The following is a 26,408-nucleotide window of genomic DNA, read 5'->3' as shown; positions in this document are numbered from 1 at the left end:
GAGCAAGTGCCGACCTCTAGCACCAAGGAGAATCATGGGTGTGGTAGTTCTTTACCACTATTGGGAATGTACCATACGCTAAAGCTACCAAGGTGAAATGCACTGAGTGCAACATTGTACTCTGCCGTGGACTACCTGGACAGTACTCCTACGGAACCTCCTCCATACACCACCACAACCAATCCAACCACCGCTATGCTCTCAGAAAGGCTGTTCCTTTCCTAGCAATTAGTAGGTTGTCTTCCTCCACCTCATCTTCCTCAACCAATACTGTAACCACACAGGCCTACTTCTGTGGGACACAAATCCCACCAGCTACCTTACAAGCAATAAAAGAGGCTGTTGATCCATATGTTTCGAAGACAACAGTCCTCTGTATATACTGCAACACACAGCTCTGCAGGGGGAGCAATTTCAAAGTGCTTTTGAATCTGTAATCAAGGAGCATGGGAAACACTGCCCCTACCTTAGATGTAACACATGCATAACATCTTCCCCTGTCCACCTGCCCCTCCATATTAGTGCTTGGTGCCTCGTCTCTCATTTTCCTTCCCACCTTACGCTCTCCTCGCCTGCAAAAATAAAAAAATAATCAAAAAACAACAAAAAAAAGGTTCCTTTAGGAACCACCTTTCACAGTTAAAAAATATAACTAAAAAAATCTTATTGACTCAATCTACTTTACGTTCCTCAGTAAAGTACATAGACTCCATAAGTTTTCCCAACATTTCCATTAGCATTTTGTGTTCTGCTAATGGGAATAATGTGGCGTTCATCCCCCAATCCAGGCACTAGAACGGGGGGAAACAGCCCGCCAGCCCAATCAACGCAAGGGCGGATAACAAGGGCTCCGGACCATTGTCCCCCGTTCCAGCCTCTGCAATGGGTGAGGAAGGCCATAAGCACCCTGAGTTGCCAAAGCGGTAACCCGGGGTGCTAAAAAAATAAAACAAAAAAAAAAGTATTTTTCTTCCTCCACCGGGACACACACAGCATCCGTACATAGCCCCTATTCCCTTTCCATGTCGGCCTGCAGAATGCAAAGAGAGAACCCTATGACCATATTACCACAAGCACATTTTTTCCCCTTCAAACCTATCCCAATTTCTAAAAACTTTACCACATAGCCGGTCCCTGGTTGACATGGCCACTTTATCCCCATTGGTCGCCCCTCGTGTTCATTGCCACTTGCCAGATTGTCTGGGCCATTACCATAATGTAAGTACAAAAAATGGTGATATACGTTTTGTGACTGAGGTATAGCATGTGGCCATGGGCAGTGGCCCGATTGTCAGGGTCATAGCCTAAGGCCATGACCCAGACAATCTGGCTACTGGCCATGATCACAAGGGACCAGCAATGGGGTTAAAGTGGGCATGGCCACCAGGGACTGGATATGTGGTAAAGTTTTTCGAAATTGGCATAGGTTTGAATGGGGAAACAAAATCTGCTCGTGGGTATAGGTTGAAGTGCTGTATGGGATTGCAGCAAATATGCACAAGGAGGGTCAGCAAGAACTTCAAAGCATGTTTTGCAAATATGTCTTGTTTTTAATTTTTTGGAAAGTGTGAACATGTAAGTACACACCACAGTGATCTAACATTGGTGTCTGGGCAATGGCCTGGCCATCAGCAAGGAGAAATGGTTAATGTAATTTGCTTATTGGGGCTTGCAGCTTCGTTGAAGCGGTAGGTTTGAATGGGAAAACATGGAGTTGGAGACTGGCCATGTATGCAAGCCATGAGCACTGGCCATTGGATACATTATTAGAGTATAGTGCACACTGAGCTAGGATGCAGGGTAGGTGCAGTGAATAATAGGGGTGGTTTGGTTGGGCTGGGGTCATGGCTGAGCCTTATGCCATAGGCAATTGAACGTTGATTTGTATCCCCAGCATGAGCTGCTGATAAGGACAGACATCAGCATGTGCTGCAAAAAATATATTTGTTAAAGGTTTATAGTCCTTTCATATAAGTTAGAAGAGGAAGTATTCATAACTTATATACAGTGCTGTAACATAAGGAAACATTTTTACTTATAAAAACAGAAAATTCTGTGAAAATACCTTGTTAAAAGGAAGTTATGGTTAAGTTGTACTAATAAATACCTATATGAAATTCTGTGAAAAAACTTTTGTTAAAGGGATGTTATGGTTGCAAGGTAAAATAAAAAACTAAAGAAATGTGGCATTTATGGTGTGCTGTATAACTATAACTCATGCCATCGGCACGCATGCATTGCTAAGACTAACCCCCAGGACATCAAAGATTGACGTGATTCTTATCATCCCTACCTCAAGATACTTCCCTCCACCCTCAGGGGAGTGTCCATGGCCCACCGAGCAGGGGATGTGGTAGGGGGAGAGGTAGGGAAAAGCATATACCTGTCACTTTGGATCACTAAAGAGAGTAGGCAACAACCCCCTGTTGTGGGCAACTAATCTCATTCACCAGCACAGGTTTACTAATGTCACAATATATTGTATTGATGGCCCACTGTTCATACCTTCCATAATGCTTTGTGCATGTATTAAAGACGTGTACTATATATATAACATATCAATGCACAATACATTTAAATAGATGCCCCACATATCATGCTCATATTCTAAAGGCTTCTGGCAAGATTCTCAGTAGTGAACACTCAATTAATGCTCTTACACGCTCATGTATAGTGTAAATCTTTGAATTATGAGAAATAAATATAGAAACATTGCTACTATTATTGTCACTAAACAGAACACACTTAATATGCACAAAGTTATTAATGGGTAAGCAGCTATCATTGTCACTGGCTCAAGATCAATCATTTCAGAAGCATACTAACCACTTCAAAAGTAATTGTCTACCTCCTCAGATCTTACTAGACCACTTCATAGAATGTTCCACCCTCTCATTACCTCTCCTCTTTCCCATTGTGGTATTCAAAGAATGGGTAAAATGCTCATATTTACTCCTATCTTCAGAAAGTAGGTAGACAAGCGGTGTTGGCAGGATGCCCGGATGTCTGTAGTCTGCACAATACAAGAACAATTGGATTAGAATTAGAATCAACATGGATAGCAAAAAGCCATGGTGCCAGAAATAATCAATTGTGAATAGGCGGTGAGCTGATTGCCAGGGGTTGGAATATTCCCCATACAGCTAAAAATAGTAGGTCAGTTAAAAAAGCACATAGCAAAGACTTTGAGACTCCAAAAGCCCAATAATGCAATTTCAGAGGCTTTACAAATCCAGCCAGAAAAAGGAGGAAGATTCCTCCTTCCTACTGCATTGGTTTGCATGAAGGGAGCCTCCAGTCTGCTTCTGTGTGTCCTCCATCCTTCATTCGACTGCCTCCTGTCTTCTTACAGGTCCGGTCAGAAGAGCCTCTTTCTCTCCCAGAGCCAGCCTATTTTATAGTCACAGCTAACTGCTTACCTCACTTTCTATCCATCAGTGTAAGGAGCAGGAGGCTGCTGACCTCATATTCTACCTATCAGTGTAAGGAGCAGGAAACTGATAAGGTCACTCCCATACCATCAGTGTTGACAGGGGCATGTTGCTTGTTGATCTCTAGAGCAAGTTTAAAAGTAATTTGCATGAAACTTTCATCCAATTACAAGATGAGATGCTTCATTATTGTGTCAACGTTATTCGCTAAATAACCTCTAGCCTATGTACATCTGTTCTCTTCCATATTGGAAATATTGTAGTTCTTTAAAGGATTGTTGTTATTAAACTCAAACATGTCGTTTTTGTTTTACCATAATTAACCGAGGCACCTGGCGCACTTACCAGACTGTCTGGAGTGCGTCTCAGAAACATTACTTATGCTTTGTTCACAGTGTTCAGGCATCATTGGCACAGAGCCCAGAAAACCAAACTGAATGGAATTCTCTGGTCTAGTTGTGAATTATTTCACATCATCTGACTGAAAATATATGTCAACCTGCCCCACACACCCATGAGCTGTAGGACAAGCTTTGGAGGCACCTTAGGAATCATGGAAATGAGAGTGAACATACAAAAGAGCATATAAAACATAGCATTACACTTATTCGCTAGTAAGGGTTCACTCAGGATCTTCACTGTTTACTAAATACTAATTACTAAAACATAAAAATAGATCTTCTTGAGAAGAGCCAGCTGCAGTTGGGGCTGGTCAGTAGGCAACTTCCAATCGATGATGTATGTCGGTAGATCAATCAGAGATGGGTAGATGTTCGTTACACAAAATGCTCCAAGCAGTACTCATTTGTCAGTCCAGTTCTCTGTTTCATGTCACAACAAAATAAAAAGATGATCAGGATTGACCTAGCTGCGAGGATGTAGAACACAGGTGTAATCCCCAAACCGAAGGTTCCAAACAAGTCCAATATGCTTTTCAATGGATTGAAGGAAAAACTGAATTCATCAAACAGTCCATAATGGATCCCAGGTTGGAGCCACCATTTGTTGAGTGGAGCTTTCCAGTAGGGCTCGGATCTCTTTAGGCCAACCTAGTGTTTTCTTCAGCAGGTTTCTGGCTGCTTGCAGCTCTCTGTTCGATGAGGTTGTTGTGGTGCTAGTGATGTATATCTTCATATTCCGGAGGTATGCCATTTTTTGTGATAATTGCGGGAACTTCAGAGGAGATACTTTAACTTCAGGCCAATTTAACAGCACCCGCTCAGTCCACACTGGGGAATGAAGGATGATGTTGAAACATTTTACCTCCTTCGAGACAGTGATCAAGCCAGCAATCCCCACAGTCACACCACAGCATTACGTGTTAAACTGCACAATGTAGGATCCATTAGGTAACAGTAAAGTTCTGCTATTAAAGGTATCCATTCGTATTTCACTCAGCATACATTTAGTGGAGTTCGATTTCTGCTTACATGGGCTGATCTTGGAAATCTACTGGCATCTTGCATGGGGTGTACCCACACAGTGTTCCAGGGAATACGGCTGAACTGTAGAGTTTCCATGCACCACACAGCCCTGGGTATAGGTGTGATGCTGGAAATGCATTGGAGGGACAGGGCCTCCATGTCCTTGTCCTGTAGTCCCTTTTCATGTGTGTTCTGTATTGTTTTCTGCCCAGGAGTCCATGTGGGACTCCTGGCAGTGCAGCTCTTCTTTTTGGTTGGTGTACTGTAACTCACCCCAAAGGTTAACGCTCTCACCTTAGGTAAGTGAACGCCGTGCTCTCCATCTGCCTCGGGGCAGGGTGCTGTAACCAATTTCTTCACTGGATAAGGGGAGCAGGCCTCTTGACTTCAGAGGACTGCTGTCCGTCGTTTACTGCACAAACGGTAAGTTTCGAGTAATTCTAATGTCTTTAAAGTCTTTAGTAATGATGTTTCTTGTTTTGCAGGGTTCCGGCGATGGCGGATGACGGGCTGAAGTGAGTTGAAGATGGAGCCCGTGTGATGAATAGAAGCGCCTGGAAGCACGTAAGTAAGCGCTTGTTGCCTGCTTCACGATGCGCTCTAACTGTCTTTTTATTTTGCAGGTACAAGTTCGGAGCGGCTGCAGGGTGCCGGAATACCCACTGGGTTAGATGTGGAAAGGAGTAATGGTACGTGAGTATTAAAGTTCCCCAATGTCTTTAAACGCACCTTGTTTTGTCTTTCAGATGCGGGATGCAGCGCCGAAGGCCTCCGGAGCGTGCAAAGAGTTGGTAAGCTTTTGTCTTTCAGATGCCGGAATGCAGTGTGAAGACCTCCGGAGCGCACGAAGAGTAGGTAAGCCTTTGTCTTTCAGATGCCGGAATGCAGCGCGAGGCGTTGGTGACAGCCGATGGACCAGGTAAGTGAAGAGCTGTCACTGAAGACCGTAATGCTAACCTGTTCTTTCTTGTCTTTATAGGTGTTGCTGAAGACTGGATTCAGGATGGTAAGCCTTTTTCCTTAGGCCCAGGATCAGATGCAGAAGACACGATGAGCGTTCTGCTGCAGAGGATGCAGAATAACGCAAAGCAAGATTCATCCATCGGGTGTGGTTTAAATAGCCTCCTGTAGTGCTTAGGTGTCTCCTTCCACAGCCACGCCTAGGTAAGAAAAGAGTTCCTGCTTTCCAGAAGAGTTCCAGTGTTCTGAATCTAGGGAGTGGCTCCTGCCCCACCCAACAGGAAAAGTAGTTCCAAACAGAAGAGGATCAGAGGCTCAACTGGCAGGCAAGTAAGCAGCATGGTCTGCTGCAGGTAAGTCCACCCAAGCATTATGAGCCCGGCGCTTCCAGCGCTGGGACTGGGCATATTTATGAGCCTGGTGCCACTGGCGCCAGGACTGGGTCCAAAAGGTCCCAATTGGGACTGGTTGGCACTCGGAACCTGGGTTATGGATCTGCTTCCAAGGGAGTTGGGAAAACCCTGACCTTTTGGAAGCAGAGATCATGACATGTACAGACCCTTGGGATTCCCTTATGGCACCCGTGGATAGGGGTACAACCCTGTACCCCTAGTGTATGTTTTGGGGCACCTGTGTGTGGCCCAGAGAGCAGGGTATGGGCTGGTGGCAGCTCCATGCTGAATTTGACAGGTGCCCTGAATATCCTCCATTTTGGGATACCCAGGCCCTGCCATTGGAATCAGTTGATTCCTGATAGGAGACAAGATGGCCCCTGTGGCCTCTTGCTTTCTATTGCCTGTTACCTTGTTTTCCCAAAGTCCTGGGAAGCCATGACTCTGTCCCTTCCCCCTGGCTGGCTGTTGGGTGAACGTTCCATATACGGTATTGTGGGGAAGTCCAGGCCAGACTGGCTGGAGCCTTCCCAATGACTGTATGTTGTGGGGACGCCTTTGGGGTGGGACCTGGGTGAATGGAGTGTGTGACTAATATGCACTAAATTGTTATGGGTGTCTGGTTTCTGGTATGAAACACAATAAATGAGACAGCCCTGCAAGAAACTGGTATGAATGCAGTGTGGAGTGCTGAATGGCTGGGTACTTGTCCCAATACACATTCCTTGTTGTGAGTGTCTGGAGGGAGGAGAATGGCCTGAATGCACTGTGAGCCTGATTGGCTGCATGCCTGCATGAATGCCCTTCGGAATGATTGGTTGCCTGAGTGTGACCCAGCAGAATTAATGAGAGACCAAACAGTATTTCTGGGGAGCTTTCACTGATGGAAATCGTCCAGAAGCTGAAGTTTATACTTGATGCTTATCCTTGAAGCCCAGCTGGAAGAAGACTTGCCGCTGCATTTGCTCTGACCCGATCCGAAAGCTGTCAAGTTTGTCAAGGACTGATCCGAGACAGTACCTGGCTAGGAGACCCCTTCCTGAGCTATGAGGGAGCATTGTGCAGACCGCTAACCTTTGCCAAAGTGTGCTGGAAGTCAGCCTTCGAAAAGACTGTCGACTGGAGACCGGGACCACCGAGGAATCCGAAGTAAAGCACCCAGACATTCTGTCCACCGTCGACGACCAGGGTTCAGAGGACCGCCGTAACCGCTGGAGGCCTGTCGAAGCCGTGTTACCCAGAAGTGTGGACAGCTTGACGCTGTGCCGGCGATGACCGGAGCCGCAACGCTCCATTGCCTAAGAACATTTGAATCCAAGGAGACTCTCGCCAGAACCGCGGACCGCTTTGTCCTGCCGGAGAAAGTCGAGGCCGTCGACGCGCTGAGGAGAATCTGCAGGTGGGTTTCCCGCTACCCAAGCAACACAAAGACGCCGATGACCCGACGCCCTTGCTGGGCCCAAGTTCTTCATTGACTCAGTGCGGTAACAAACTATCGTCGCCGAGGTGCCCCATACACCTAGTCTTCGCAGGACGTCCACAACGATCATCGATGAACACCGCCAGGACCGAAGCTGCTGCCTCGACACCATCAAACCTTTTCATCGACGACTCTCAATGCCAAGGTTCAACTTCTTCGAGAACTATCAACGATCCCTAACTCCTGCCTTAAAGGGGGTCACTCAAGAACCATCTGTCGACGACCCATCAAATAAATCTGCTATACCAGGTACACTGGGGTGGTAGAACACTTCTAGAAGGAGATAAGACTCTGATAAACAATATATGGACTGCGCTTGATTTATATCTTTATTTACAGGTTGCCCAGGTGGCAGGGATCCTCACACAGAACTGTGTCTAGGTAAACAGGGCCAGTAATCTGCCAATTGTTGAACCAACTTGTTTTCCTCCTCAAGTCTATTGTTGGTTCACATTATTAACTGATTTATATGCCATTTGTACTGAGTACAGTTGATGCATTTCAATGGAATCTAAGAAGTAATCGTGGTACCACATAGAAACTGTATATATTTACCATTTTAGATTAACTTGAGCACAAAGTGTGTTATTGTGATTGTGTACATAACTTGAGCCTATTTATATAAAGAACTGTGTTTTCACGGAATAGGACAAAATGACCGAGGGCAAAAAGTCGGACCCCCAAAAGTTTGGCCCCCAGTTTTCTGCAGATATATATGTGGGGGGGTAAAGTTAATAAAAATGTACAGGGGAAAGGTAGGGGGGCTGCGGGGGTCTCCCCCACATATACATTTGCGGAAAAATGAAAGAAAAAAAAGTTGGACTTTTGGTAGTCAGACTTTTGCATTCAGTCATTTCACGCAGATCTGTTTTCGCTAACAGTGTGTGGGAATTCCTTTGTGGGTGCTTGGGGACTACACTGTACTTAAGAACCAGCCTGCATCACCTCCTGAGAGCTTAAGCCTTGGTTGCTCGTCCACAGCTACCGTATAGAGAACCTTGGCTGGGGTGCTCTGTGCTTTTACTCTGCCATATAGAGAGCAGGAGTACAGATACCCCCTCCAGTCTTTACACTCGTGGCAGCAGTGGGATGCTGATGGTTTTAGAAATCAGTGTGTAACCTTGCCACTTACAAAATATCTCTCACTTTGTTAAACTGAGGTTTAGGTGTGTACTAGATAACTATATTACAAGCAATGGAATCTATTGCAAATGGTAAATTGACAAGAATGAGCTTAGAGGCTTTCCAGAGTGCTTGTGAAGCCAGGGAGTTGGACTTTGAGGACAAGTCTAGGGCTGAGCTGATAGCTGCCCTGTTGGACTACCAGACTGATTGTGAAGCTCTTGAATGGGGGGTGCAATCATTGAGGCCCCTGCCCCTATGGTTGTTATTGAATTTGATTCTGGGAATGCCACCACTCCTGCTGCCTCTGTTCCAAATCCCAGCCATGTTTCTTCAGTGAATTCCTTGGAACTTGAATTTTTAAGGATGAATTTGGCCTTTGAATATAGAAAGTTGGAAACTGAAGCTGAACTTAAGAAAGAGGAGTTGGCACAACAAGTGATACTCAAAGAGAAAGATCTTGAACTTAAAAACAAGGAATGTGAGAAAATCCAGCTAGAGAAAGCTAGAGTGGAGACTTCAGCGAAACCAGTTGAGAGTGTCAGGTCCCCAGCCACCAAGTTTATGTAAGATTTGGTTGGTGTGTATGTGGAGGGTTCTGATATCCTCCAATGGTTTGAAGCATTTGAGATGGTTTGTGGAATCCATGATGTTGATAAAAGAGATTGGGCTAAGTGTTTGTTAAGCAGAGTGCCTCAGACTGGTTCTGACTGTATTCTGAAACTGAGTGTGGAAGAAAGGGGTCAGTATGAGTACATTAAGTCTGCTTTAATTGCCAGGTTTGGCAAGGCACCTACCCAATCCCTTAAAAGGTTCAGGGAATATGAGAAAAGGGAGAATGTGTCTTGGGTTGACTGGGTGAATGCTGCACGTATGAACATGATGGGGTGGTTTGATGGATACAAGGTGAAAACCTTTGTTGAATTGTCCCACCTTTTTGTTTTTTGAGCATTTTTCTGAAGCCTATTCTCCAGAGCTGTGTTAGTATGTTGCTGACCAGAACATTTTAGATTCCTTTAAGCTGGCCAGGCTGGCTGACAAGTGGGTCTCCCAGCGGGTGTTCCCTAAGGACTCCAGTTGGAAGGACGAGGACAAAGAAAAGGGGCCCTCTCAGAAAGGTGAGGAGTCCCAGAAGCAATCACAGTCGAGTAAACCAAAGCCTTCCTCCCCAAAACCCAAAAATCTAGTGGGGATAAGTCCTATGTGGGTGGGAGTAAGAGTAGTGGTCCACCTGCTGCAAAGCAGGCTCCCAGTGGTTCCATTACCACACCCCGCATTTCTGGCACTTGTTGGGACTATGGAGGTCTGGATCACAAGAAGAGAGACCTGAAGTGTAAAGGTAAGGCACCTGGAGTCTAGGCTGTCAGCCTGGCCTACCCTTACCCCATGCCTGAGGTGGAGGCCACTATCCTCCTCTCCTCTACAGGAATCACATTTGGTGCTCCTGTAGAGATTTCCCTAGTGTCCCTTGGGTCCTAGAACCATTACGCAGAAGTACTGGCTACAATCCCACAGAACACCCGTAGGTTTTTGAGAAGTGTCCTCTTGCATGGTCAGCCTTCTACTGGTTTGAAAGATAGTGAGGCAAGCATGACAGTGGTGGGCAGGACCCTGCTCATGTCAGAGGACTATGTAGGTGCTCCTCAGAACTACCAAGTTAGCTGGTGGGCCTCCCAAATTATCTCCTGTGGCCCTAGTCACAATCATGATTGGAGACAAGACAGCAACGCCTCCTGTCCTGGTTCAGAACAATATATCTGCTAACATTTTGTTAGGCAATGTTCTAGTAGAGTTGGGGTATATCTCTGATGGTCTCCCCCCCTGACTGCTGCTGCAGTCACTAGATCACAGGTGTCACCGGGCCCGACTGAGAGTCAGGTACCCAAGCCGAAGACGAGGCCTAAGGCAAGAAGAAGGAAGAGTAAGAAGGCCACCTCTGTAAAGGGGGCTCCTTCTCTTCCTGCTGCTTCAGCACCACCCACTGAGATTCATGCTCCATACAGGCTGGGTCCAGTGGTAAACCCAGTCTCAACTCCTGAGGGAGAAGAGCCAGAAGACCCTCCTGCAGAGGAGGTACTCAACCCAAAGGACCACCGGACTTTCAATGCCTGCTGGCTGAAGGGGGGCTCTCTAGGGGAAACCTCTGTAAGGGTCAGAGAGAGTGCCACTCTCTCTCGAGGGTCTGAGCAAACAGGCCCTGGCCCAGGCACAAGGTGAAGTGCCTCGGTCATTCCAGATTTAATGGTAAAGTGAGCTCCTTGTTAGTGTGCCCACTAAGCCTGAACCTGGTGCCCTCAAGAGGTTGGTGGTACTGTTGCCGTTGGCGCATGAGGTGCCCTTAGCTGGTCATCTGGGTACCAAGAAGACTAGGCAAAGACTCTCTGCACATTTCTACAGGCCCCAGATGGGAGCGGAAGTAGAGGACCACTGCAAGACATGCCCCATTTGTCAGTTGTCTGGCAAGAATGGAAGCAGTGTCATTGCCCCACTGCAGCCGTTGCCAGTGGTTGGCACACCATTTGAGAGGTTTGGCATCTGCATTGTCGTCCCCTTGACCCTCCCCTTTCAGGTGGATGTCGGTTCATCCTGGTCTTGGTAGATCATGCCACCAGGTACCCTGAGGCTATACCTGTTAAGGATTTCAATCAGGCGATACACCCTGGTATCAGCCTACTATGCAGCGCACAACTGAAATGCTTATTTTGTTATATATATATAGGTTCAATATTTGAGATATACACCCCTCATATCACACCCCTTATCCAAATACCCCAGGTCACAATAGACCAGGAACCAGGCTGGTAGGTAAAGGTAATATTTATATATTTATTTAAAAATTCAAGAAAATCACACACTTTTGAATATATGGGGTAGCAATCAACAATGTGGTGACAATAACAAATAGGAATGTGAACAATGCAATTAAATTTACCCTTTAGCAACACAGATAGGAAACACCAGAGAATAGAGACACTTTTACATTTTGGGAAAGATAGCACTCAAGTTAGGATTCCCCCTGTAATATTCCTCAACCCACAAATAATCAATTCTAAATATATATCAGGAAGCAGCAGGTAATAAGGAATGAGGAATGAGAAACAGAATTCGAATCCAAATTTCCCTCCCCAAACAAAAAGAGAGAAAAACGGATTTGAACCCTGGCAAGGTTAAAGTGACACTCGGAAATGGCTGAATAAACCAATTAATGTGTGCCAAAACCTTAAATAAATACAATTCTCTACAGGAGCAACACTGGAAAGTTATAAGCAATCATAAGCAATAGATTGAGCAAAAGCATACAATTCTAAAATGAATGGAAGGATGAAATTGTTGGATTGAGGGGTAGCTATGGATCCTAGGTTCACTAGGAAAGTGGAATGAGGTCTCTAGCTGTTAAATTGAGTGAGTTACGCAAGATCTAGTGAGGTGTGTTTTTTTAAAATAAAAAGGCGTGTAAAAGGAACAGAAATCAATTTTTACAAAGATGGTTTTACTTTACGCTAGGGCATTCAGGCTAGGCTGAATTGAGACACAGTCAGCTCTATAGTTGATCTGCGGAACCAACCCCAGCACCTCCGGACCCGCCCTGGCTGGCCCGGTCCGATTACCCGAGGGAGGACTAAGGGTTTAGGATTTCACAAGACAAAATTATTAAAGATATTGGCGCTAGCACAAGGAATGCACAACAAGGTCTCCAGAATGATTGTGACAATATTACAGTTTTCCGGATACAGATAGGATGACTGAGAGATTGGGATGGAACAAAGCAAGGCAAGGTTTACTATGTTTCTATGATTCCTATTGATACTCACAGTCAACTTTTGGTTTGGATTTTGGACAGTCAGTGCTCTGGATCACCACACGATCTGGTCTAACACAGGGCAGCCGGACAAACTCCGCGGGGCAGAGTCAGCTGGGCAGGGACTGGATACCAAAGGATAGTTCTTCTGGACTAGCAGTTATGGTTACTAGAAACTATAAGGTATCAGGATAGCAGGATAGCAGTGAGTGGCAGCAAGCCAGGTAAATTCAGGACGCTTCCCCAAAGCACCACAGTTCTTCCCTTCGTTATGGGGATTATTTTAGAATGGAGGCATAGCTGAAGCAGGATCAGCAATTGCTTGGCCTTGTGGTTGGGTGTTTAGATGGATAGATGCAAGATTAAGACAGGAACAGACTGAACAGGACGCCGGCGTAGGAATCTGGAATCAGTGTGCATGTCCTGAGTGGTAGTCAGGGGCCCTAATTTATAATGCCAGATGACATCATTACAGTATATGACAGGAGCAGGATTCCCGACCCACGCCCCTAACAACAGGTTTGGGCAAGGGCATAATCTCGGCCTTGCTCACAATTGGTTGGATATCAGAAAAGTGATGTCATGTTTATGAGGTGATTTTTACTGTATCTAGAAACTCCCACATTTCCTTTACTGGAAATCCGATTTTGCCAAAAACAGATGTTTATGCAGTTGCAACCTCTGATAAAATCAGATACACAGGTTACATATTTGGAGCAGCACGGATTAGTTCAAACCTCCAGTCTGTGTGACCTTGCTTTGCCTTTTTGACACATTTTGGTAATTTTACACCTTAAGGATTTGGCCCACAATTCCCCAATTTTATACACAGATGCAAATTGTCTCCAGGGATGTATGTACAAAATTTGACATTTGCAACACATATGCTTTTCTGCTAATACAACATATATCACTGTTTCTGTCCAGAGTGTGTCACAACGTTCTACCAAGTTTTCAAACACAGCCCACAACTCCACCTTTGCGCTGTAAACATTTTACCTTTTTTACCAATTTTGACAGCTGAAATATAAGTCTTTTTAAAGTTCTTTCTAAAATAGTCTTAAGGCAAATGGGAGTCATTGGCTGTCATTTTTTTCTTCCCAGCTAACACCAACTGGCAGTTTCTTTGAATCAGGATGAGGCCTCTCTCTTGATTCAAGGTTTTATTGTCCTGCACACTTGACATGGGAGAGTCCCAGGACTGCTATTGTCCTAGCCTGGAGCAAAGACGATTGTCTGATGATCATGTGAAACCCCTTTGTCTTGGTTCATTCAAGTTCTTTCAAGCTGGCAATTAGTGCTTTCCTGTGCCAGGAGTTTAGAGTGTGCCTCTCTTCCTGAAGGAAGTTACAGGGCTGTAACTTGAAGAGCAGGGTTTTTTTAAGCTTGCCAACTTAGCCTATGCGTTTTAGCCTTCAGTCTCTCAATTTAAATAATCTTGACTTGAACAAAATCTGTGGAATCAAAACAGCTCATAGGTGTACTTTTACCAGCAACAAATCCTTTACATTACTAAGTAAGCAGGCATTCACCCAACAATTTACTTTCAAATAGGCCAAGTTTTCTTCAATAAGCAAAAGCACCTTTTACCACATGTGATAACAACTAACATGTCTTACTTTTTACATTTGACTTGGAAGTTTCTGCCTTTGCAAACACTGCCTTTTCCTGGAAGCATGAGTTTTATCAGCACAATGATACATGACACTAACCAGTCATAGATAGTTAGAAGTTCTTTGAAGACAGCTGATGTTTGATACATTGTAGAAAAATATGCACGGTTTTCCGTGTGAGTGAACGCAGAGGCCTTGGTTGATTTTTCAAAGTTGCTTTTTGACAGGAGCTGTCATTCAAATGAGGCCCGGTTCCTCTGAGACATAATGAATGATCCTGGACATGGCAGGGCTTTTTCAATCACAGTAGTTTCATGAGAAATTGATGAATTTAGTGCCAAGCAGTACTTTTAAGGTTGAAAATGGTGTCATTTTTAAATGGGAATTTTGAGAGTTCCAGCATGGCAATGCTGCCTCTTTCACTTCATTTTGTAGAAAACTATTCCAGAGCACACTGGCACACTCCTACAGTGTACTCTGTTCCTCCCCGCCTGAAACGTGTGTGGCAGGGTGATGCAGCCATTATTTTGGTGGTTGTTAAAATGCAATTTTGAGATCCGGACTCGCACAAGAGTTAGCAAAGCCATTTTGCTGTTTCTTGCATCTATGTGGCAAGTGATGTGGTAAGGCACATGTGAGTGGGTCAATATATCCCACAGATTCCCCCCTGACTTTGTCTGGACTTCCAGTCGTGGGGGAGTCGGGCAAGTGGAATTTGTTTTCTTGAAAAAGCAGGTTCAGTCGGGTATGAGACCTTCTTCCATCAACGAACGATGCAACACACTCCCCTCGCTGCCTCTGGTTGGAATGTGGAACGATACCCCCAGCCTTCTCTCAGGTTTTCTTTTCTGGTGTGGAGCGACACCCCGGATATCCTTGGGTTTCTCCTTCCAGGTCCCAGAGGTGGTCCTCCTTGGTAAGGATGGTACAACCAGTACAAATCTATAAAAGAGAACACAAACCGGTTAAAACAATTTCCTCCAACTGTCCTCCAATCGGGATGACAGCAGTGGGATATGCATGTATTCAGTGACAACTGAAATATTCTTATGCTTCCGATGTATCCGCCACTGGGTTTCCTATGGACTCCTCTATTTGTTGCAAAGTGCTCTTGGGGTGGCAACTCTTTAGCTAATTGATGTGGACCCATTTTCCTTCTGTGAAGTCACCTTTGGGGATGCAGATTCTGTAGGCAAGGCCTGGGATAGTGATCTCTCCTCCATTTCTGAACTCCAATTTCCTACCGTAGCACTGGGGCTGACTGGGAGGCTTTCTTTAGGTTTGGCAGGGCCCTGAGATTTACTCTCCAGTTGGGACCGGGCTTGGCAATAACTGGGATCCAAATTAATCTTGAGTCGGTTGAGGATGTGACTGCCCATGTAAAAGGCAAAAGGAACACCTTGCACGACCCAACAATTGTGTTCTATGCTTTTGTCACCTCTATCAATTTGGATCATACCCATTGATAAATTGACTCTACAGCGGGTAGGGTCTGGTCTTTTGGGAGTTTCTTTAATAATACTTCGCTGATGAAGCTTTCTTCGCTATTCAAGTCAACTCGGGCGAGGACAGCTCCGTCCTGTCATTTAACTGAATCGGAAAGAAGAGCTGTTCGCCCTTCTTCTGAATGCCAGCTACACTTTGTGCTGGTTGGTTATCAACTTTGGCTATCAAATTGGGATTTTCAGATGGTGGATTGGTATAAAATTTCCAAGTATTTCCTTCCAGTGTGGAATTCCTTCCAGTGTGGAGTTCCCACCACCAGTTTGTTGTCCCACAGCAATTATGGTAACGTTGGGTATTTTCATTATTTTGAAGATGAAACTTAATTTGATCTGGTTTTTGTTCAACCATGTGGCATGTGCCATTTAGACTAACATGGTTGACACAACGTTTTAACTTGATTGGCCTGTGAGTCTGGGTCCAGAGTACCTTATTCACACAGTCTAATAGGGGAGACAACCTACGGAGGATGTCATTCCCTAATAGGCAGGGGGTTCCCTCTGGAGCCACGACTACGACCGGGTGCTTCATCTTGTGTCGCCCTTTTTAATTTCCAGCTCTGCAGACCCCCCGACAGGAATTTCCTTCCCTTCGAAGTTCTGGAGTTGTCCAGGAAGAGGGGTGAGAGGGATCTGGTATCTCTCCCCCCTTCCTGAATTTAGCTGCTCAAAGGCCCTCTTTGACAAAAGAGTGGCTTGGGATCCAGTGTCCACCGGTGCTGGAATTGCACATTGCCCTTGCACTTGGATGGAGGCGTAGAATCTACCTTCTTTCTCCTCCAATGGGCAAAGGTAATGGGCATTCTGGGCAAGTTGTGTCGTCAGTTTTCTTATTTCTGACTCCGACACAGGGAGAGTTTGGTCATGATTCGGTGTTGGAGTTGGGGAATCTGACGGAGAATTTTGTTTGGCACACCGCTATTTTGGGAGTTTCGGGCTCCCCTTTTTTTGATTCGGGGCTGCCCCCCCTTTTTGGAGACAGTCACCAGAATGGCTTTGGGGAGCTGGGGAATCCCCTTTTTCTGATTCTGGCCCGCCCCCCCCCTTTTTGGAGACAGTCCCCGGGCTTGGTTTGGACAGTGTGGTTTCCTTGATTATCATTCTGGGGTTCAATAATGGACTGGTCTAACTCAGTCCCCACATTCACCCACTCTTCATTCTGATCTCTTGGGACCCAACTTTCTTTGGGAGGAGTTCCCCCGTCCCTGAAGGAGATTATTTTCCCAGAATCCTCTCAGGATTCCTCTCCTTCAAATTGGAGGACAATAATCTCCTCCACAAAATGGGTCTTTTTGGGTTCTTTATTTCTCCTACCCTACCTCTGTTCCTTGGGTGGCAGGTTTTTGGGGGCAGGAGATTTTGGTTCTGGTTCCTGGTTGTCCAGGGGCTCTTCACAGGTAAGGCAAGAAGCTTCCTCTAGGGCTTTACACCTCCCTTGCCCCCGTGTCTCCTCCTGTGGAACCGGTGCGTTGTCGGGGTGCTCCTCCGTCATTGTTCTCGAGTACCCGACCCTTGGTTTGTGGTGTTCTGAGCTGCCATGTTCTTCTGAGGGTTCTGTTGAGCCCTCAACATGCGACCCAGATCCTGGGACAGATTCTGGACCTGGTGCTCCAGTTGAGACACCCGTTCTGGCTGGTAGAGGGGCCTCTGGTCAACCCTGGTTGCATCACGGGAAGGGTAAATATATCTTCTCCTGTAGTACCCTGGGTATTGAGAATTTGGGTAACCCCCCACCCTTGTCCTCCCCTCTCCTGGATTGGGCTGTCTGGGCTCCTGAAAGCGGGGAAAGAAAGGAGGGTTGTCCTATACGTTGGGTCTTTGTGGGTACTGGGGAAAGAAACTCAACCCGGCATTTGGGCAATTACTGCCCTCCTGGGGAACGTGAGGAGGGACGTTTCCTGGGGCAGTACCTACCTGGTTGGATCCCCCCCTTGGGCTGGGGGAGTCCACACATAGCCCAGGATGGGTCTGTTGCTCTTGTATCAGGGGCTATTGTAATCAGGGGAGTTAGGGATCCCATTTGTGGCATTACCTTCCTGACTACCACCTGTCTGGGATTGGATGGATTTGGTACAGGTATATTTTTAGGCCCCCCCATCTCCAGATCTAGAATGGGGCAAACTTCAACTCCGCTACCTAAGCAGCAGCACGGGTGTTGGCTGGTTTGGGGGTTTTGTTTGTGTTTTTGTTATCTGCCGGTTTTTGTACCTCATAAATGCGGGTCACTTGTTCTATGACCCAGTCCTGTGATCTTTTCTCATGAAAGTACCTCACCAGCTGGGTCATTATATATTTTGGGAGTTCATGAAAGAAGGTGGTGATGAACTCCCTACTATCTGTGTGCACCCTCCTTGTTGTCTGTGTAAAGGCGCGTTTGAGCTCCTGCACAAATTCTTGTGGGGCCTGATCTTCCCCGCACTGCAGATTGTAGGCTGCCTTGCAGGCCTCTTGGGGATTTCTGTGTGCAGAGAAGTGTTTTAAGATGGCCGCCCTGTAGGTGGACCATCTGGAGTGCTTCTGGTCATCCAGTCCTGCAAAGAAACTGGAGTATTCAGGGGAGAGTGTCCATTTCACATACTGTATGCAATCCTGGCTGTTCTTCATATCAAAAGTATCCATCATTTGTTCATAGAATTCTAGGTGTTCCCAGACAGAATACTTGGCATTTTTATGATATTGAGTTATCACACTTCTAATGGCCTTGATCTGCCTAATGGTATCTTTTTTTTTTTCTCTTAATTTTGTTTGCCTTCTTGGTTCTAGACACCTGAGTCCACTCGTCCTCAGATCAGAGGCGTTGTTACTGGAGGTAACCTCATGGTCCTCTAGGCACTCCCAGATTCTGTGAGCTTGAGAAGGGCTCACAGAATGTGGGGTCCTAGCTTCACTATTCCTGTGGTGCTCAGAAGAGTATTCTGACTCTCCCCTGCTCCCAGGATTGGAAGAGCATCCTCCCCACTGCCCTAAAAGGGTAGCGGTCTTCATGATACTCTTTTTGGGCTTTGTTTCCTGAAGTTCCCCACCAGATTTCACAAACCGGTCCCCTGGAAGTTGGTATTTTAGTGGATCTAATTCCCTGACCCTCCCCTCATAGGAGTCTTCCTTGTCACATACCAGCCCTAACATTTGGGTATCTGTACAGGGACTCCCGTCCATCAATATCTGGAGGGCGCGGATCTGTCAGTCCCATTTTACCAACCCTATTGAATTCTGCCATCCCCATGGCCTCTGGTTCATATGAGCCAATAGACATGAAGCTGGCAGTGTTAATGGCATTGAAGGGGTTTGAGTCCCTGAGTACAGGGGTCCTTATGGTATGATCAGGGGTTTCTCTGTCCCTCTCTACCTGTTCAGGGTCCCTCGAGTTAGAATTTAGTCTAGCACCCTCTTTCTCTAATCTTGCTACCTTTTGTTTTCAGCCCCTATTTCCTGGCGATAAGCAAACATCTGAGCCTTTTGTTCATCTATCAAGGCCTTACTGGTCTCAATGATTTGCTCTTACACTGCTACTTGTTGGTGGAGTCCATCAATCTATTCACAGAGTTCCTCATTGTCCCTCTGCGCTTCCTGCCTGTTTTTGGACCACTGGGACATTTTCTGTTGCAAGTGATTCATCTCCTGGGTTTGGGTGTCTTTGGCTTGGGTGTTCTCTTTCAGAGCATCTTCTACCCGTCTGGTGTGCTCTAGTAGTATTTCCCATGCTCAGTTCTTAGTTCCTTTAACTCCTGGAGGGCCAACTTAGTTTCTTGTAACTCGGTTCTTAACTTGCTTATTCCCTGGTCCTGGGTGTCTTTCTCTTGATTTAGGGTACCCCTTTCTCTGCCAGGTCATCTTTGTTTTTTGATAGTGTAGGATTTCTGGCGCTCCTTATCAAATTCCTCTTGAGAGTGGAGGTCTTTCACAATTAATTTATTATTTTGGTCTTTCAATTTGTCTATCTGGCCTTGCAGGATAATCATCTGCTCTGCGCAGGCTCTATTAAACTGTAATTGTTGAGCCAGCTTGTGTTGGCTCTCTTGTAGAGAGCCAACCCTTTTTTTTTTCCTAACGCTCCTCTTTTAGTGCCTGTAATTGGGTGTCTTGCTCTGCATTCTATTGCTGTAGGAGAGCCAGATCCTCTTTTAATTTTTTGACATAATGTCTAGATTCTGCCTCCAATTCTTGGTTCTTCTGTAGCCTTTGTTCTGCTGAGTCTAGATCAGTCTGTATTTTCTCTAGTGATTCCATTTGATTCTGTGCCAGAACTATGTTTTCAGCGTGCTTTTCCCGTATCACTCCTTGTTAGGCAGAAACCTGTGCAGTTCCCTCTGGGACCACTGCAAAAGATTTAAGTCTACATGTGTTTGGCAGTAAACCCACTTGGTAGCAGTCTGTACCACACAGATTCACTTGGTAGCTGTGGCTGAGCAGTCAGACTTCCCTCAAGAAGAGTTAGGCAGTATACAGAGTATTCACAATAGGTCAAAAGAACACAGTAAAACAAGTAAACACTGACCAGAGCTTGGTGTAAAAGAGATATTATTATTTATTTAAAACCACATCTAGAAAAACACACAGGCACTAATGTTAAGCAGCTAAAAACATGGTCACTAAAAGATATACACTCTCTCAGAAGAATATTAGATAAGTCTTAAGAAAAGCCCCACTTATTTTCAGACAGCGGTGAGCGCTTAACGCAGATGGCACTCTAATAATTTGTTTTAAAAGGGAGAGAAAAGCAGAGAATAATTTGAAACAGATCCCAACACTTTCACAAGAACACAACAAGAGACAAAGGCAAAGTAAAACCGTGAAGTTAGAGTTCAGAAGGCCGGATCCACTTTAAGAGGATCAGAACGAAATTTGTCCAAGGTCACATGGTTGAAGTGCACAAAAAGTCTTACAAAGGTTCAGAAAGAGTTGGGCCAAAAGAAAGGGACCAGTTAGAGGGTCAAGGCGGCCAGCCCAGTCCAGAAGGTTAAGGGGTTATTATTACCTTGTAGCAATCTTTAGAAAGGGAGGCCTGGCAGACTTGGTACCTTAAAGTGGTGAGAATGCTCCAGCAGGGGAAGTTGTTCCTGGCAGCGGATGCAAGTCGGTGCTTCGTCCGGGGGAAGAGAGGATCTCGTCGGGGAGGAAGACAGGAGTCTGTTGCACTGCCAGGGAAGTAACCAGCCGCGGAATTCTCAGGTAAAAGGAGCGGTCCTTTTATTCGCGGTCCAGTGTTAAGTGGCTATCCGCTTGCAGGGGTGCTTGGCACGAGCAATTCGACCACAAGACGTCCTGGGATGCGAGGAAAAGAAGGTAAACTGGTTGTACCCACCAGTCAGTGGAAGAAGCCTCTCCAGCCGGGAGATCTTCTCTGTCGTCGGGAAGTGGTGAGTCTGTTCCGCAGGGCTCTACCGGTGGTGTCGTCGTGGCAGGGCGGCTCAGCTTCTCCCTCGTCGGATTCTCAGGTCCTGTGGCGACTTCTGAAGTTCCAGTCCCCAAAGCCCTGCTTTTATGCAGCACACCCCCATTCACTCAGCCTAGCTGTCAATCAAACATGCTAAGTGGTGAGCAGGCCGGCTCACCACTTGGGCCAATCACACAAGAGTGCGACTTGAGTTACCAAGGTAACTCAGTCCAGAGTGCCTAAACCCCCTCCCACTCCCCCTGTGGTACCCAGACAGAGTGGCACCACTTTTGGAGGCTTCTGTGGAGAAGCCCGCCAAAAAGTGGAACAAAGGGCTCGACTTGGGTTGGAGTCACAGAAGAGAACACAAATGCCATTTTAGAATCGAGTCCTGGCAAAAAAATACCAACCGGCGAATTAATATTAAATAAATAAACCAGCGGTATGTTCGAGGCTATGAGAATTAAATAATTAAAGTTGGTAGCCTCGAACAATGGGAAAATCCCATAGGGATATATTCGCGGTCGAATATAAAAAGTAGTTTCCACTGCCACCAGCCAAAACTCGATCAGGGGGGACGGAGACGTGCCCCTTCGACTAACAGACCCCGGGGCAATCGAATTGCCCCGACCAGTACGTCCACAATATGATGGTTTGTACTGGTTTCTGTTCATAATTTGGGACTAGTGAAGCCAATGGTGACTTTACATGCCCTGGGAGACAGTAGTCAGTCCCAGGCTATGGAGTATATGGTGGGGTGTCACTATGACACCCCTGTGTCACTGCACGGAGGGTGCTGTGTAACACACATAGTAAAAACACATGAGACCCTATGGAGTAAAGGACCCCATAACCCATAAAACACATTAGCAGTCAAAGGAACACCATAAATCATGTCCAAGTGTGGGAGAAAAAGAGTCTCACTCTTGGCATGAGAAAAAAACAAACTCCAGAAAAGCAGCAAAGCTGCTGGGGGACTCACTAGGTTAGGAAATTCAGCCCAAAGAGAAAATTCTCCCTAACACCCATATGTGGAGGTATAGGTAGGCCACAATTCTGGCAATTTTGCTTTGCTCCTCTTTAACTTTTAGGGCCATGTACAATTCGCTGGGAGCTTGGTGTAATGGGCCATTGTCCTGCCATGTATCCAGGTCCATGGCAGTGACTTGTTGCACGATTTCCTGTAGCCAGACATGTTCATTCTGTTCTGGCCACTCACCCGTGATAAAAAAGCTTGTGCAGAAGGTGCTCCCTAGCCATACTGATTTGTACTGGAACAGCCATTTCAGAGATGTTCTTTCTTTATTAATTATTTCGGGGTTGATTTAATTTTACTTCTACAGACAGGCCTGGTTTTGGAGTATTTGTTTGGGAGGCACTTGTACAGTGTAGCACAGTATACCAACCACGCAAAGTAACACTACCCTGCAGGTTAGCCTGCTGTGCCAGACTGTCATGGGTGGTAATCAAACACAAAATCCCAGATGAGCCCCCAAATTTGTTAAGGATTTCAATCAGGCGATACACCCTGGTCTCAGCCTAGTATGCAGCGCACAACTGAAATGCTTATTTTGTTATATAGGTTCAATATTTGAGAGATACACCACTCATATAACACCCCTTATTCAAATACCCTGGGTCACAATGGACCAGGAACCTGGCTGGTAGTTAAAGGTGATATTTATATATTTATTTAAACATTCAAGAAAATCACACACTTTTGAATATATGGGCAGCAATCACCAATGTGGTGACAATAACGAACAGGAATGTGAACAATGCAATTAAATTAACTCTTTAGTAACACAGATAGGAAACACCAGAGAATAGAGACACTTTTGCATTTTGGGAAAGATAGCACTGAAGTTAGGATTCCCCCTGCAATATTCCTCAACCCACAAATAATCAATTCTAAATAGATATAAGGAAGCACCAGGTAATCAGGAATGAGGAATGAGAAACAAAATTTGAATCCAACCTTCCCTCCCCAAACAAGAGAGAAAAACGTATTTGAACCCTGGCAAGGTTAAAGTGACACTCGGAAATGGCTGAATAAAACAATGAATGTGTGCAAAAATCCTTAAATAAGTACAATTCTCTACGGGAGCAACACTGGGAAGTTATAAGCAATCAAAAGCAATGGATTGAGCAAAAGCATTAATTCTAAAATGAATGGAAGGTTTAAAACAATTGATGGTAAAAATAACACGTGTAAAACTTTGCAAAAATGCTCATTCCTGCCTGGAATTAAACAAACGGTTTTTAATAAAAACGGGTAAAATATTGTAAATCTGGATGCGGTTTTTGGGTTGAGGAATGAGGTATCTAACTGTTAAATTGAGGGAGTTACTCAAGATCTAGTGAGGTGTGTTTTTGGAAAATAAATAGTGCAAAAAAAGGAACAGAAATCAATTTTTACAAGGATGGTTTTACTTTACGCTAGGGCATTCAGGCTAGGCGACCAGATTGAGACACAGTCAGCTCCACAGTTGATCCGCGGAACCAACCCCAGCACCTCCGCGGCCCCGCCCTGGCTGACCCGGTCCGATTACCCGAGGGAGGACTAAGGGCTTAGAATTTCACAAGACAACATTGTTAAAGATATTGGCACTAGCACAAGGAATCAACAATAGGGTCTCAAGAATGATTGTGACAATATTACAGTTATCCGGATACGGATAGGATGACTGAGAGATTGGGATGGAACAAAGCAAGGCAAGGTTTACTATGTTTCTATGGTTCCTATTGATACTCACAGTCCACTTTTGGTTTGGATTTTGGACAGTCAGCGCTCTGGATCACCACACAGACCTGCTCTAACACAGGGCAGCCGAACAAACTCTGTGGGGCAGAGTCAGCTGGGCAGGGACTGGATACCAAAGGATAGTTCTTCTGGACTAGCAATTCTGATTACTGGATACCATAAGGCATCAGGATAGCAGTGAGTGGCAGCAAGCCAGGTAAATTCAGGACACTTCCCCAAAACACCACAGCCCCTCCCCTGGTTATAGGGATTATTTTAGAATGGAGGCATAGCTGAAGCAGGATCAGCAATTGCTTGGCCTTATGGTTGGGTTCTGGAGTTTAGATAGAAAGATGCAAGATGAAGACAGGAACAGACAGAACATGACGCCGGCGTAGGAATCTGGAATCAGTGTGCGTGTCCTGAGTAGTAGTCAGGGGCCCTTATTTATAATGCCAGATGACATCATTACAGTCTATGACAGGGGCAGGATTCCCTGCCCACACCCCTAACAATAGGATTTGGCAAGGGTATAATCTCCGCCTTGCCCACAATTGGTTGGATATAAAAAAAAGTGACGTCATGTTTATGAGGTGATTTTTACTGTATCTACAAACTCCCACGTTTCCTTTACTGGAAGTCCAATTTTGCCAAAAACGGATGTTTATGCAGTTGCAACCTCTGATAAAATCAGATACACAGGTTACATATTTGGAGCAGCACAGATTAGTCCAAACCTCCAGTCTGTGCGACCTTGCTTTGCCTTTCTGACACATTCTGGTAATTTTACACCTTAAAGATTTGGCCCACAATTCCCCAGTTTTATGCACAGATGCAAATTGTCCCCAGTGATGTATGTACACAATTTGACATTTGCAACATGTATGCTTTTCTGGTAATATAACTTATATCACCGTTTCTGTCCAGAGTGTGTTACAACGTTCTACCAAGTTTTCAAACACAGCCCACAATTCCACTTTTGCGCTGTAAAGTCACCTTTTTACCAATTTTTTTTTTCAAATAAGTTTTTATTGACATTTCTTAAAAATTAACATCGGGACTCAACATTGTCCCCAACCCCATCTTCCCACCCCCTTCCCTCCCTACCGGTATTAGTGTCCCAGCAGTCCTTAGTGTCCCATGTATGCTTTGGACTCAGCTTGTAAACATATCTAGGATACAAATGTTATGCGGGCACCATTGTAGCATGTAGTCACTTTGTAGGAATTCTATGGTGTCTCCCCAGTCTGTAGCGAATCGCTGTCTGTCCCCTTGGAGGTTATAAGTGAGTCTTTCCATCGCTACATATGTCCCTATCCTGTGGAGCCATTCTTGTGTGGTTAGGGGGGGGACTTTTGTTTCCATTTTTGTGCTATTGCCAGCCAGGCTGCTATGAGGAATCCCATAAAGTTTCGCTTTTGTGTTTTATTGAGTGTTTTATCTTTGGGGGCCCACATGCCGCACATCCAAACTTCTTCTTCTAGGTTGTCTGTTCCTTAAACATTTCCTGTATCTGAGTTTTCACTTCCACCCAGAACTGATGTAGTACCCCGCAGTCCCACCAAATATGTCTCCATGTGCCCACAGTGTCACATCCCCTCCAGCAGCTATCTTGGGTTGTCGGGAACATTTTGTGAAGCCTTTCCGGGGTATAATGCCATTGAATCATCACTTTGGTCCAGGCTTCCCTTGTTTGAATTGCTCGTGTCCACTTGGGAATTATTTGCCAAAGAAATATCCATTGTGTCCTCGGGATTTGTTTTCCTAGCGTGATTTCTAATTTTTTTCATGTAAGACCATGTGATGCTTTCTTCTTGGGCGTTGATGAATTTGTAGAGTGTGGAGACAAATTTCTTTTCTCCCGTTTGGGTTAGTATGTAGGTCTCAAAAGGGGTGGGATCTCTTGTCAGAGCATTCGTAATTCTTGGCATTGTGAGCCAGTGGTGAATCTGTACATACTGATATCTGTCCTTCTCTGTGAGGCCTAGCAGATCCTGGCAGTCTGTGAAGGATCTGATCTGTCTACCCTCAAACATGTCTCCCACTTTCGTGCATTCTGCATCCCTCCATTTCTGGAATGACCCTTTTTCTACCCCTGGGGGGGGGGGAGTCTCGGTTGTCAAACATTGGAATGAATGGGGCGGGGTCTATTGTGAGGGATTCTCTCTTGGTAGCTCTGTCCCAGATTTCCATTGTGGAGCTCATGACCTCACTTATGTTAATATTTTGATGTCTATGTTCGGGTCTCTTCCACAAAAGGTGGCGCAGGTTGGACCTTGCCACGGCTCGATCCTGTGCCATCCACCATTTATCTGATGTATCCGTAATCCATTCGTTTAGTAGCCACAGTTGAGCCGCCTCATAGTACTTCCTGAAGTGGGGGAGCGCCATTCCTCCATCTGATTTTTGTGCTGTAAGCGCCTGTTGTGAAAGTCTTGGTGTTTTGTTTTGCCATACATATTTGGTGATTGTTTTTGTGAGTGACTTGAAGAAAGATGTCGGAACCCTAATGGGGTGTGCTTGGAAGTAATAAAGCAATCTGGGTAAAATCGTAATCTTAATGACCGT

This window comes from Ambystoma mexicanum, chromosome 9 (assembly GCF_040938575.1).
Source record: "Ambystoma mexicanum isolate Mex_15411 chromosome 9, UKY_AmexF1_1, whole genome shotgun sequence".
Classification (NCBI taxonomy): domain Eukaryota; kingdom Metazoa; phylum Chordata; class Amphibia; order Caudata; family Ambystomatidae; genus Ambystoma; species Ambystoma mexicanum.
Note: the sequence above shows the minus strand (reverse complement) of the source record.